The sequence below is a fragment of the Balaenoptera borealis genome (genome assembly GCF_965194805.1).
Source record: "Balaenoptera borealis genome assembly, chromosome: 5".
In the NCBI taxonomy this organism is placed as follows: domain Eukaryota; kingdom Metazoa; phylum Chordata; class Mammalia; order Artiodactyla; family Balaenopteridae; genus Balaenoptera; species Balaenoptera borealis.
Genome location: NC_138862.1, coordinates 19,956,405 through 19,970,500, shown reverse-complemented (window position 1 = coordinate 19,970,500; position 14,096 = coordinate 19,956,405). Strand labels below are relative to the sequence as shown.

The following is a 14,096-nucleotide window of genomic DNA, read 5'->3' as shown; positions in this document are numbered from 1 at the left end:
GAACTTTCAGTGACTATAAACCACTAAAGAGCAATTATATATCAAGGAAGAAATAAGATGAGACAAAATTGTGCCAGCCAACTTGACTTCTCTCTGTTGCTTCAGGCAACACAATGTGTGCTTTTATCTGAAGTCTCAAATTTTTGAGTGTTTCTCTCCTAAAGCAATCTCCAAAGCTTGACTACAAGCTGTACAGCTGGAACAAAAAAAATCATTTTGAACTTATCACCTCTTACAAACTCTCATCAGATAAATCATATATATATATATATATAACAAAATCTTTGTTTTCAGTTAGTCAATAAGACCACAGACATTTATAAATATCTATATAAATAAGCTCTAAACTCCATTGCCCATCACTTCTAATACGGACAATTTGCATTCCTAAAATTAGCTGAATAAGTGTCCCCAAACTGAGGGATACTTAGAAACTAGATGTAAAGTTTGTATAAAATGTTAAAAGGTAATTAATGTGAAAAACAAAATACATTCATCGCTAAACAATTCAATTCCACTTTTTAAAAAATGTTTGGATGACTTAATTTTTGCAGCTTAATTACACTAACCTGTGACAGTTTCTAATTCGTTTCTCAAAATAATCTTGCAAAGCTAGCTTCAGAATTAATCAAAAAAGAAAAGAAAAGAAAAGAAAACTGGAAATTTGGCTGTACGTGGGTAAATCTTCTCACCACACATTCTTTATGAGGAAGATAAAGTAGAGTTACATTTCAAAATCTATGCCCACTCTACAACCACTGCACTTTGTGGGGAATCACAGGTCCTCACCCAAAAGGTATTATTATCCCTTCCTTGAATGTTGTTTTATAAAAAGCACCTCTGTCCTCCAAATGGAAGGCAGTGAACAGTAAACCTTGGAATGATTCTTTGCCCAGCCAAAAGCTATGCTTTCTTCAGTCTTATATTACATCTTGTAGGTTTCATGCTGCTCCTGGTATTCTGGTGATTGGGAGACCTTGGAGCTGATAGTGGAAACCCCAAAGATACCCATTTGTATTCCAGGGGTGTCTTTGAATACAAGAGTGTTCACATGGCATCAACGGCTACTTTCTCTCACCATTAAAAGGTCAGCCAGGAACAACAGCTCTGCTAGAAATGAGCGAGTGCAGAGGGCATTCTAAAAACTTACAAAAAGACATTCTACTGAGCCTTGTCCTTCTTCTATTTATTTTGGTGGGCACTTCTCTGCACATACTCTCTAATAGAGACCACTCTTATTTACCCCAGGTCACCAGACCAGATATAAAAGTTGGTATGTTCCTTCCCTTGGAAATTCCCAGACCATTCTTCCTCCACTACCATTCTCAGACTGGTTTGGTTCAGGCCAATGACTTGTTTGTAGACAACATCCATCAAGGGATAACTCTGGGAGTCCTTGGCTTTCAGGGAGCCTTTCTAGAATAGATTACAAAATAGGCCACGTATACCCAGCCACAAAGAGAGAGGCACACACAAGGCCTGTATACTAGCTTTGGTCTTGGTTTTTGCCCTAAGTACCCACCATTCATATATCTTGACTCATTCATCCTTGTGCACTCTGCTCTCACTGATTTTCACTTTTGTGACACATCTCTGTTCACTAGAACCTTCTGTCATTGTTAGATTCTGGCGCGTGTATACTAGTGGTCTTTCATGGCTTACTCCTTTAGCTGGGCACATGGGAAAGTGGCCCAGATCTTTCTCCACCTTGGCTTATGTACATGCACTCCCTCTCAGGACCCTCTTGACAATATGGTCCCAGGAGGGCAGCTCTCCAACTTCTCTGGATTTCCACTGAAGGGATAGGCTCCTGTGAGCTAGTCCTTCCTTTGGTTTTGGAATTCTTCTTCATCTGACAGTCTCCCTTTTAGGAATCCCTTGAAGTTTTAGATCATCTCTTCCTCTCCTTTGCTGTAGCACAGTGGTTCCCTAAAGGAGGAAATGAAGCAATGTTTTGCTAAATAAACAGCAAATGATTAGTATCTTATCCTTCATCAGTGATTTTACTTTCAACTCAAGTTATAAGCACTTGGCAAAGTTAGGAAAGTCAAGGCCACAGTCTACTTTATAGGTATCATTTAGAGAGCTAATAAATGTACAAATTGTAAGAAAGCAGTATTTTTGCCAAGTCAATCCACTTGTCAGGCTGGGTGCATACAATTTGGGAGTGAATTTTTTCCTGGATTTTCACTGTCTAATTTTATTACAGCATTAATTTTATGCATGGAATGGTTTGCATTCTCCAAAGTCCTAGGGATCATCACTCTCTGTAGGGAGGAGAGGAAATTGCCTGAATGTTCAGCTAAGGATTCTGACTCAGGCCTTGGAAGATGAGCATCTAGGGCCTGGGCTAACCCAGGTTATCAAGCTTACATTTTATCTTCTTTCCTGTTTCACAGAATGAAAAATAGGATGAAAGAAACAATAAGATATAAATTCTAGTGTAGTAAACAAAATCACTAAGGACCAAGCTCATTTCTCTGTATAAAACCAAGTGACTAAAAAGCCCTTGCTTAGAGCCTCTAGCTCCTGAGGGAAGAAGTTGGGGTGCCGTTCACTGAAGGACTGATTAGTGGCCTCTTGAGATAAAGCCTGAGGCACTATAGCCTTCCTCTGCCACATCTAATGCCTCCAAGAGAAGAGGAACCAATAGTCAAGCAAGGTTGTACTCAGCTACTCCCTGTCAGCCCCGTGCAGACACCCGCCCCTGCCAGTGGAGACTGGATCCATTCATTCTGTGCCATCATGATAGCACCTAGAGGAATTACTACAGGCTTCTCTAGTTCCCTTCCTATCAGGAGCAAGCCCCTCTCTCCTTGGTTCCTGTCAGCCTTGAGCACCTTCTCATTGGTTCCTCACTCAGCCACTTATGAGCTGGCCTGGCTTTGGACAAATTATTGACCTTCTCTGTGCCTCAGGGTCCCCAACAGCAAGACAAGAATAATACCACCAACTTCACAGACGATTTAATAACGTGTAAAGCATTTCAGATAGGAACACAGTATGAAAGATTCTAATACATATTAGGTATTGCTGGCTTACTGTTTTACCCTTTTCAAAGTGCCCTGCACACATTATTAATCTGATTGTCACTGCCACACTGTAACAAGCCAGTGAGGTGAGTATCTGCCCCACTGGTCATACTAAGAAACTGACTCAGAATTTAAGTGACTATGATTTGCCCAAGTTAGCGTAGCTACCAAATGGTGGAACCAAGACTGTCCCCAAGTCTTCTTATATTTGATTCAATGCTCTTTTTACATACTATACTAAGTTCATTGAAACATTCCTGGAGTCACCTAGAACAGTCTGTGACCATCCCCACATTTCAAACCCCTGACTCGAGGGTATTGGGGCGCCAGGAATAGAAGAGGTATAAGTTCTCCAATACCTGGTTGTGGGTTGTTTGTATCGTGCTACTGCTTCCCCTGTTGATGACAATAAATACTAGTAACTCTTACTCTCTATCGCTTAAGGAAAGCCAATAATTTCCAAGATTTCGTAAACATAAGAAATAACAAATGGTCATCTTTTCATGGCACTAAATTTTGATATGGTATTTTACACAGCAGTAGGTGACAGAAACAATCCCCATTATCTTCAATAGCCTTTGTAATCTTATGATAGTCTGGGAAGTAATTGTAGGTTTATGGGGAAAAAATGAATGAGACTGACCCATTCTTCCCAAATTCAGATCTCTATGTGACTCCATCCTACTCATTAACAAACATGGTTCACACTTTCCTGAGCCAATACCCAGTACCCGGCCCAGGCTAACATGAGGCAGAAAATGAGAACATGGGCACTCGGAGGCAGAAAGGAACGTGAGTCTCTACCCAGGAGAAAGCATAGGGCCTGCTCTGGATGATGAGAAGGGCAAGTTTATCCAGACCTCCTTTGTAGGCCTGAAACTTCCCTTGAAGAGCAGCCTAAGAGAAAGTAGGACTCTCATTTAGCAACTCATTGAGTTCACTAATGTGGGAGGCTGAATAATGTTGTGGTTGAAAGCGTGATCTCTAGAGTCAGAAGCTTGGGTCCTACGCCTGGCTTCTCCATTTACAAGCTGTGAAATCTTGGCCTAGTTACTTAAATTCTCTGTGCCTCTAAAAAAAAATGGAGATAATAATAGCTCCTATCTCATATAAATAATAAATAAGTTGAACTATGCAGCTCGCTTAGAAGAGTGCCCTCCACTTAGTAATGCTCAGGAAGTGTTGGCTGTTGATATTAATGCAGATTTTCCAGCGGCCATTCTATGACCCTGCCTGCTCTACCACTGAGCAAATTGACTCAGCCTTACAACATCACACCAACTGTCCCACTAGAACTTGGGACTTGTTAAAGACCGATAATCCTAACCTGAGTTACATAACTCAGCCTACTCACCAAGCCATGTACTTAGCGTGTCCTCATCTATCCCCCAGCCCCCTGCCTCTATTATTCATAGTTTCCAAACATACTAAGGCAAATATGTACATACAAACATATATCCCTCCCTCCATCCTTTCTTCCAAAATTCATTTCTATATGTGACTCCATTCTACTCCTTAACAAACACGATCCACACTTTCCTGAGCCAATACCCAACCCCTATTAGTGCCCTGTTGACAATGTCCTATGGGGCTGCCACATAATAATGAATAAATTAACCTTTATCCTCCATTCTTTCTTAAATATCCATTTATTTTCTTACTCTCCCAAAAGACACCTTTACACACATTTCTCATCCTCGATCTTCCTGTCTGTTTCCTTCAATCAGATCACAAAACTGCTCACATCTGCACACCCTAAAAATATTCCCTCAAGTCTGATACCTTCTGTAGCTAATATTATACCATCCCATTTCTCAAATGCGTAGTCTACAATCCCTGCCTCTGCTTCTTCACCCACAAATACCTTTACATCTGACTTCTCTTTTAATAATATTTTGGATCATTTCTTTCAAACACACAAAGTATGAGACTATTGGTGGGAGAAGGGCATATGTGGGGGGGGGGCGGGGAAACATGTGTGTTCATACCTATGTGTGTTCTTTCTTATTCCTCATCCTCCCAGGTCTCTATAACATCTGATGTTGTGGCCTCTGCTTTAACGTTTAGATGTTACTTGTATTTTATGACACTGAACTTTTCTCTCTGCCTCTCTTATTCAGACTCAAAGTGAATAGACTGCCTTCAGTTGGCTCATTTTCTTGTTTAAATGATTTGTTCTTTTGTCACTACGTCTATTATCATTTTAGGTTATCATTTGTAACTGGCTTGATTTATCTATAGCTTTTGTTCCTAATCATTAAAAGTGTCTAATTTGATTGTGAGATGCGTTCTGTTTCCCCATTTATCACTCTCTTCAGTCTCCTTCTGCTGATAGGTGACCCATATGTGGTTATTGCATCACCTTGCTCTTCTTATCTTGGTCTGAGGGTCCACTGGGAGACATGACCCAGAACTGTTATAGCTCCGATCCTGAATTCTTTTTTCTCAGCTTTATTGAGGTATAACTGACAAAAAAATGTACGTATTTAAAGTGTAGAATGTGAGGATTTAATATATGTATATGCTGTGTAATATTTATCACAATCAAGTTAATTAACATATCTCTCACATTGTGGGGGGTGAAGACTCTTAAGCTCTACTTTTTTAGCAAATTCTTAGCAAATTTCAAGGATACAATACCAAATTCTGTGACCTCACACCCAGAATCCTGGGTCTGGGCCCTAGCAGAGGTCCCCAAATAATGCTTCTTACAGGTTTTTGATAACACACCTGGAGAATTGGTATGCGTGGTATGACCGCTAAAATATTCCATTTCCTGTGTTCTATGGAATCATGGATATTGCATTTTAATATACGTGGACTTGTAAAAGATTATGTAAACTGTCAATTTAGGTTTTTGTTAATACAATAGAAAAATACATATATAAATACATATTTACTACGTATTGACTGCAGAATTCTTGTAGAAACACAAAATCTTACTGCAATCTTAATGAGAAGCTACTGGGTCCAATTTTACAAAAGAGGAAGCATTTCCCAAGGTTCTACTCTGAGTTAATTTTCTACCTGAGACTTGCCTCTGTTTCATATGACTCAATTTCTTGTTCTCACTTCTAAACACAGTGGCTATCTTTAATATAAATATTGCAAGCTTTCTCAAGGATACATTTTATAACATTTTGAAATAATATGTTTCTTTCATGTAAAGATAGCATTGATATTTTAGCAAGCCAAAAGGAACTGCACTCAACACATGAATATTGACTCTGTACACCCTTTTTCAAAGTCATCTTTATTGAGGTATAATTTGGATACTATAAACAACACCTATTCTTAAAGAGATACAGCTTGGTGAATTTTAACAATTGTATACACCCATGTAATAGTTATTATCAGGGTACAGGACATTTCCATCCCACCCAGAAGTTGCCATGTACTCCTGTCATATTTAATTTAATCAAGAGATTTGTAGAAAAAAGAGGAAGAAAAGTGTGGGAGGAAACTTATTCATTGCAAGAGCTAGTTGAGTCAGCATGCAATAAAAAAAAAAATCACAAAAATTTATTGAGCTTCCACTGTGAGTCATACACTGTAGCTGAAGAAAAGACCAACAAATGAGCATAAAGTTTACCTGAGTATCTTAGCAATCAACAGAAAGAGGAAAATGTCATTATCTAACAATAGAAAATATACCAATTCAATGTGAAAAATAACTTTTTAAACCCCTCCCCTTTTGTTTTTCTGAGTGGTATTAGTCCCTAGGAACAAAGTAATAAATGATATGGTCAACAGCAAGTTTCATTGAAATGCAGACATACGGCTTTTTCATAAATGGTTTTTTGGTAAAATATTAGGACATAATTTTGGGAAACGTGAAGCAGAGGCATAAAAGGAATGTCCAGTCGTGTAGCCTACTTATCAAACTTTGTGGGGCTATGAATTGAGACAAGGACGAAGCATCATCTTGAGTTTGTTTCTTTTAAATGAAGTGTTGCCTCAGTTGACTGTGTAACAGGGTGAGTTATGCACAACGTAGCATCCAGGTTGCGAGGTGTGTGGGCAGGACTCTTCCCCAACCTCCATGGATGTGGGCAGTGGAAATATCTGGAAGGAAAGACTTTTCTCAGAAAGCAATTGTGCGTGTGCTCACACATGTATCTACTTCCCAGGAGCAGAAACAAAATGCTGCCCCATAAAGCATGGAAGAGGTGCTTCTGACCTTCCTATGACTGATGCCATTTTGAAGCAGAATGAATGTGTCTCAATGGGTGCTGGGGTGGAAGCCTGCAAGTCAGTGGCAAATGTTTGGTTCATTAACAGAGGCTGGACATCCCATGGTCAAATTCAATTGTCTTGGCTTCCTGGGCATCTGCATTATTAGCAGTAGCCATCCACAGCCAGACAGTCACATGTGTTCATTGGGTCCAGAGTACCACAGGTAAATTGTGGTTTAGGTAAGAAAACCAGTCACTTTATATATCCTTGAAAATTACTCCAGTTTACTATAAGAAATCCTGGTTAGCTATTAGAGAGATACTATCTGATTAGTAATGATACCAATGAGTTACAGTTAATAGAATTTTCACTGAAAATAGCCACTGACCTTGGATGCTGAGAGAAGCACTTAGTGGGTGGTAAAAGAGGGAACCACTGGCTTAAAAGCAACTATGTCTAAATAGATTGAAAAATATCTCTTGCACCCCCAGTGTTTGTCAGTCCACAAGAAAGAAATTAGACAATTTTTTCTTCGATTAAGTGGTTCCATGTTTTCATGTGTAATAAGTGCAAACATTAAAACAATGATATAAACAATTTTTCTAGTTAAGGAGTCTTTTCAAGCAAAGAAATAGCAACAAGCATAGTACCATAGGCAATAATATTACTTTCTTACACTTTTCCAAGTTAGAATAATCACAATAGAAATAATGTTTTGTGTTTCAGTATTTATGTTCTTAAAATTGAAGCCTGATTAAGTCAGAAAATGAATCAAATTTGCAAATTATTTTCAGCTGTGCAATCTGGTTACTTAAGAGTCTATGAATAAACAAATCTGTGGCTCTACCTAAAACAGTAAATAAACCCTTGATATATTATGCTATTAAAACTGCAGTATGGAGAATAAAATCTAATCCTTAATATCAGACACTGAAACTCATAATAAAATAATTTTCTCCAGTAGCAATGTGGTTATAATTACAATAGTATTAATAATGCATGTTAACAGAAAAAGACTGTTCCCTAGCAGTGACCTCTACTTTAGGTTGGATGGAAATTTTTATGTCATTAAAAGGCAAATAATTTATTATTCAGATGAATAACATCAGAAATTCAAGTTGTAGAAAGATATTTTACTTAAAACTACTCACTTTTCAAAAAACTAGGGATTAGTAAATTTTGGTATATCCATTTTGAAACATTATAAAATTAGAAATTATTGTTACAATATACATAAGTGTTAAGTGACTTGAGTAATGTTTATTCTTTCTTTTTAAATAAAAACAGCTGTCTCTGCTCTTCTCTGCCATCCTATGAGCAGTTGCATTTGTTCCTTGCCATGTCTTGTCATAAGACTCTCAGGATCAAGAGATTCCTAGCCAAGAAACGAAAGAAGAGTTGTCCCATTCCCCAAGGGATTCGAATGAAAACTGGTAATAAAATCAGGTACAACTCCAAGAGAAGACAATGGAGAAGAACCAAGCTGGGTCTATAAGGAGCCCTATGTGAGGTGGCACACATATTTATTCTGTGTCAGGGTCACTTAAGTCTTACCATACCACTCTGAAAACATCACTACTATCTGAAGAGCTGGATGTGTTTTATTGGGAAAATGATTTTTCTCTTTGTGTCAGTGTTTCTACACTAGTGCTTTGGCTCAGTAATAAATACGTGAGAGCTTTGTTGGAAAAAAATAAAAACAATATGAAAACTTTATATTAATAACAGCTAACTCTGGGAAAATTGGTATTTTTCTTTTCTTTTTTCTTTATGTTTGAACTCTACTAAAATAAACAGGTATTATTAATATAGTCAAAATTAAACCTATCAGTATAATGTAAAAGTTAAATACTTCGTATTTTGTACATGCACGTTTATTCCAGTTTCCAATTTATCCATCACCTATCTCTTTTCAGAAATCGTCTCTACATCTTTTAATCTGGAGATTACAATTTATATAGGACTGAACGTGCTGGGTCCCTGCAGAACGGTGCCCAGCTGAGGAGCACATGGCAGCAGAAATCTAGTGTGTGCTCTGCTAAAAATTTTGTGCAGCCACAGAGCTGTATCTACTCAAACGGAGGTATGTGTGTTCGTGTGGGGAGAGGAGAGTTCTAGTTTGCTCAAAGGAGCAACACATGTTAGCCGGGGTCTTAGGAACAAATGAGTTTTTGGTGTGAAGTGATATTTTCTTTCCAAGCAATTTAAATAAAACTAGTTCTGTAATTCAGAAGCCCATTTTTGTACTAGAATTTCTCATTCTGGGGGTAAGGAGGAGGATTGCAAATGAAGAGAGTGGCTATCTATGGTGAGTTTCAGGTTGTTTGACCTCTGGGTATGATGTTAGGTTTCTATGACTAAAGGCATCAGATGGAGCAAAAAAAAAATTTTTTTTGAGTAATTTAGCCAACTGCACAGACAAGACTAACTTGTGTGCTTAACTCACAGAACCAAACTCTAGGACAGTGATGGAAGGCACTCCAGAATGGGGCAAGTAAGGATGGGAGACAATCAGCAAAGACATAAAAGAAACACAGTCACCTAAAATCATACAAGTGTACAAAGCCTTAAAGAGTAGTTTTGTTACCCAGCCCAAGCTCATTCTGCTCGCAGCAAGACAGGCCGATAAATCGGGAGATGAGTTTTTGGGGCAAGGAATAATGACTTTAATCGGAAAGCTAGCAGACTGAGAAGATGGCACACTAGCATCTGAAAAAGACCATCTTGTCCCAGTCTGAATTCAGGTTCCTTTTATACAGAGGAGAGGCAAGAGGGAGGGGTCACTGCTGTGCGGACCAATGTCTGAGCAGGGCTGCTATAGGTTGCATCTGCCCCACCCCTCTTACAGTTTTAATTATACTTTGTGTTTACATAGAGGTGATGTTATTTGGAAGGAATTAATCTGTTTTTAAAGAATCCTACCTGCAGGGTTCAAAAATGTTTCTTCATATTGGCTAGCTTAAAATATAGAAAATAATATATACCTTTGATGACACATTTCAAAATATTTACATTTTCCAGATAATGACTGCAAATATTCAAAAAGAACATCATAAAATCCATTCGATAGGATATGAAATATAGATACGTTTTGGGAATGAATAAAGTCAAACTATTTTTTTTCTTCCTATAACTCTTCACTGATTTGGGAAGATGTGGCTTCATAATACATATAAAAATTCAGTATAAAATATTTGCATTTTTTCTCCAATACAAAAAATAAAGATGTTTCCAATGGTTGGCTATTTGTTTTAACATATTTTCTGGGGGGGGGGGGAACCAGTTTTTTAAAAAACAACATTTAACGTAATGTACAGAATGTAAGGAAACTCAAACCTATGCCCACGCACAGCCATGGATTTAATGAAAATTATGTTTATAATGAGAATAATGTTAAATTATCTTCTTTATGTAAACTCTAACCAATATAACCTTTCTTAGTCATTTCTATGCTATCACAAGAATCCTTTCTTAATATTTTCAACCACAGCTTGATTGAAATTCTGAGATGGCAAACAGGTAGCAACATGCTTGTTTTCAATTTGTCAACCTTATCCTGTTTCTCTTCAGAACTTTCAGTTATTACAAGCATTACACAAGATGTTAGATGCCACCAAAGAGTGTATTGTAGTCTTCACTTACTAAAGCAGCATTTTTACAGTAGGTATAGATAAAAATTGATTAGAAAGTGTTTTACTTACCATCTGGAAGTTCATATCTGTCTTCATTGAATAACCTTCACTGTTTGTAGACTAAAACATTCTGACGTTCTATGATAGTATTCAAAAGGCAAAACCTAGTTATGTTTTTCCTCTGACTGCATAAAACTCTTGCAGTTTTTATTTCAATCGACCCGTAAAGTGTATAAAAAGTGAAAATATTGCAATGAGGTTTAACAAGTTAATGGTAAATTAATGCACTCTCTCCTCTATTAGGCAAATTTACAAGGCTGTGGAACATTTACCACTCTCTCCTGGATAGCAGTTGACATTTCATATGCAGACGAATCAACAGCTTTAGTGAACTTTTGCCTAACCTCTGCCTTAATATACATAGTAAGCAATGAAGATTTTCCAATTGCTTAAACAATCTGTACTCAGAGAAAAAGCCAATTCACTACATCATATGGAGCACCATTCCTACTCATGTCACTCAGCATGTGCCTACTCAAGGGTGAGCAAAGAAACGCTCATTTTGATTGTAAATTAACGTTTAATGCATTCAATTAATTCTTCACATGAAAAGTGACTGTAAGATCCCAAGCAAACAAATGAGTATAGTTTTCCTGTCACAATTAATGGATAACACTTTCTCATCTTGCAATAGTTCCCCTTCATTCTCATTAATTCTGGCTGTGTCAAAAGACAAGAATCATTTTCTAATTTTTTAAAAGTTGAAATCAGCCAAACAGAAGTTATTGTTATTGCAGAAGAATTCATTTTTTAGCTAAATCTATTTTTCTTCTGGTTTATAGATCTTGATGCAGGATCATCTTGCATCTGGGAATCAATTTGCCATTTTATTTCTAAGTTGCCAGAAGACCCATAACTTTAACATTTTCTGCATTAATTCTATACTTAATTACTTAAACTTTAAAGTCAATCTTTTAAGTTAGTTTAAACAGCTTGAAAGTGTAATAAAACAGTATATGTAGTGTGGAGGTAAGAGAAACTGGAAAGTGTCATTTTTCAATAAAAGGTTAAAAGAAAAACAAAGGAAGGCAGAGAGAGAAGGAGGCAGGCATCATGCTCTTTCAATTCCATCCTCAGTAATAATGTTGTTTCAGTCAGGGACCCCATTTGCAAAAATAAAGTGAAAGACCCAATGCATATCCCCAATTCTTTTATCTGTTTGGCTTCATTCCTGTCTCACATCACATTTCCTTCTGCCCTTCATCACTGCAATAACTCTCTATTTTTCACCATTCCTCCCCCTTTCCCTCATTCTTGTTTCATAATTCTCCCAGATGGAAAACAGAGTGGAAAGCCTCCATATGTCACTTTGAATTTTTGACTGTCTTGTCAAACTCTATCACCATTTAATTAAGGAAAGAGAGGACAAGCAGAAAACAGCAACAAATGTTTAACAAAGTTCAGGAAAGTCGATGAGAGAAAACTCCCTGTTTTCAAAGCAGACCAAGGAAAGTGTTATTTTCCCAGAAGTCAAGCTAACACACAAAGCTTGAAAAATAAAAATCATATTTCACATTGTGTTAAATTGTTGGTATTGTTCATATGCGTTGAGTCATATGGACTCTGTATTTCCCTATGTTTACTATTGGCTTGATTTTCCTCACCATTAATAAAAATAAAATTTAGAAGTTCATACCAAATAACAATAATGAACTAAATTAAGAACAAAAGAGAATTACTTGGAATTACTAGCTATTATATAATGATTTCACATATTTTTTAAAGCAAGACCAAATAAAGAATACAAACAAAATCCACCTTTTTTAAAATTTGAGATATTCTCTGATTCTAAACTATCCCAACACTGAAATGGTGATTTCTAAGAAACATTTTTAAAAGCCCATATCTTACAATATTTAACACAATGAAAATCCAGTCATAATGTATCTCATAGCTTGAAAAACACTTTGCTATTCCTTTGGGCATCTAGGCAAAGAGAAATGAAAACCAAGGGAAAAGAGTTGATGTGATGTACCAGAATGCATTATCAACACAGGGTCAGGAAGTAAGAGCTGAACTCTGACAAGGGCACACCTTTAAGGAAAGGCAGCCACCAGAGGGAAGTCCCATAGACAGTGAGGATTTGTCAGGAAGGACAGGATCCAAGGGTTACAGCTGAAAATGCTCAAAGAAAAATTCAGGGACAGAGTTGTCAGCAGCCCCAACTAAAAGCCAAGTTTCCTCATGTGTGAGTGAAGCTTGGTAATAGGGAAGCTAAAGGAGTCTGTATTTGAAGCAAGAGGCCAGCAGATAGGAACACTTTGAGATGGGTTTTATTTTCTAGAAGAAAGGTGAGAACAAGCAAGGCAGAATTCTCGTGCTCTGAGAAGAGCCAGAAAAAATTTATAAATACATATATATACCTACTTAATTTTTTACTGAAATTGGAATTAGGTATGATGACCCCTTTGAATGTCTGACTGCCTGATCAAACTATACCACAATCTAACTGAAGAAAGAGAAGACTGGAGAAAAGGAGGAAATATTCAAAAGTTCAGCCAAAGTTAACCTGAACAACAGTCCCCGCATATTAGAACCAGGGCATGTGATAAATAGTGATAAATATTAACAGGATAGGAAAAATGCAGAAAGGAGTGCTGAGAGTGAGCTTCAGTTTCAGAGAATAGAGGAGGAATACCAAGTCTTAAATCAAGGATGATCACTATTACAGTCTATTCAAGTAAGTCTCTGATACCAAACTCCCCTCACCATTGAGTCAGAAGCCTGTGGTTGCATACAAATTCCTGCCTACAATTATCTGGGTACTGGGTGGGCAAAGCTTAACAGAGATCACTGGGCACTTTTATTCTTTGACTACAACTATCTTTTTCAGAAGTGAATAAGTCGATATACAGAAGATCCCTGAAATAAGGATCTGGTCAAGACTAACATCATCCATAAGTCAAGATATAAGGCTAAAATTTCATTTGTGCCTCTTATTCTCTTCCTGGTAGCTTTGTGGATGCCTAAAGATTGTGACTATTCAATGTACTACTTTTGCACAAAGGAATAAATCAAAGATGGAAACACAAACTGCAGCAGGATCCTTGTTTCTGAAGGCATCGTGTCTTACTTCCATCTACTTTCTCGTAATTTGTAAAGCCTTGATAAAATTATGTCAACCACCTTCTGTATTGGAGGAAAAGAACAATATTTCTAAGAAAAGAATGACAAAGATAAAATGAGAATTCTTAAG

General features: G+C 37.3%; 1 pseudogene across 1 annotated transcript; it reads left to right on the top strand.

Moving 5' to 3' along the window:
- Nucleotides 1-264: 264 nt before the first annotated feature.
- Nucleotides 265-13,806, top strand: LOC309628717 (large ribosomal subunit protein eL39 pseudogene; annotated as a pseudogene). Its single transcript has one exon. The product of its transcript is annotated as a large ribosomal subunit protein eL39 pseudogene (transcript).
- Nucleotides 13,807-14,096: the final 290 nt, after the last annotated feature.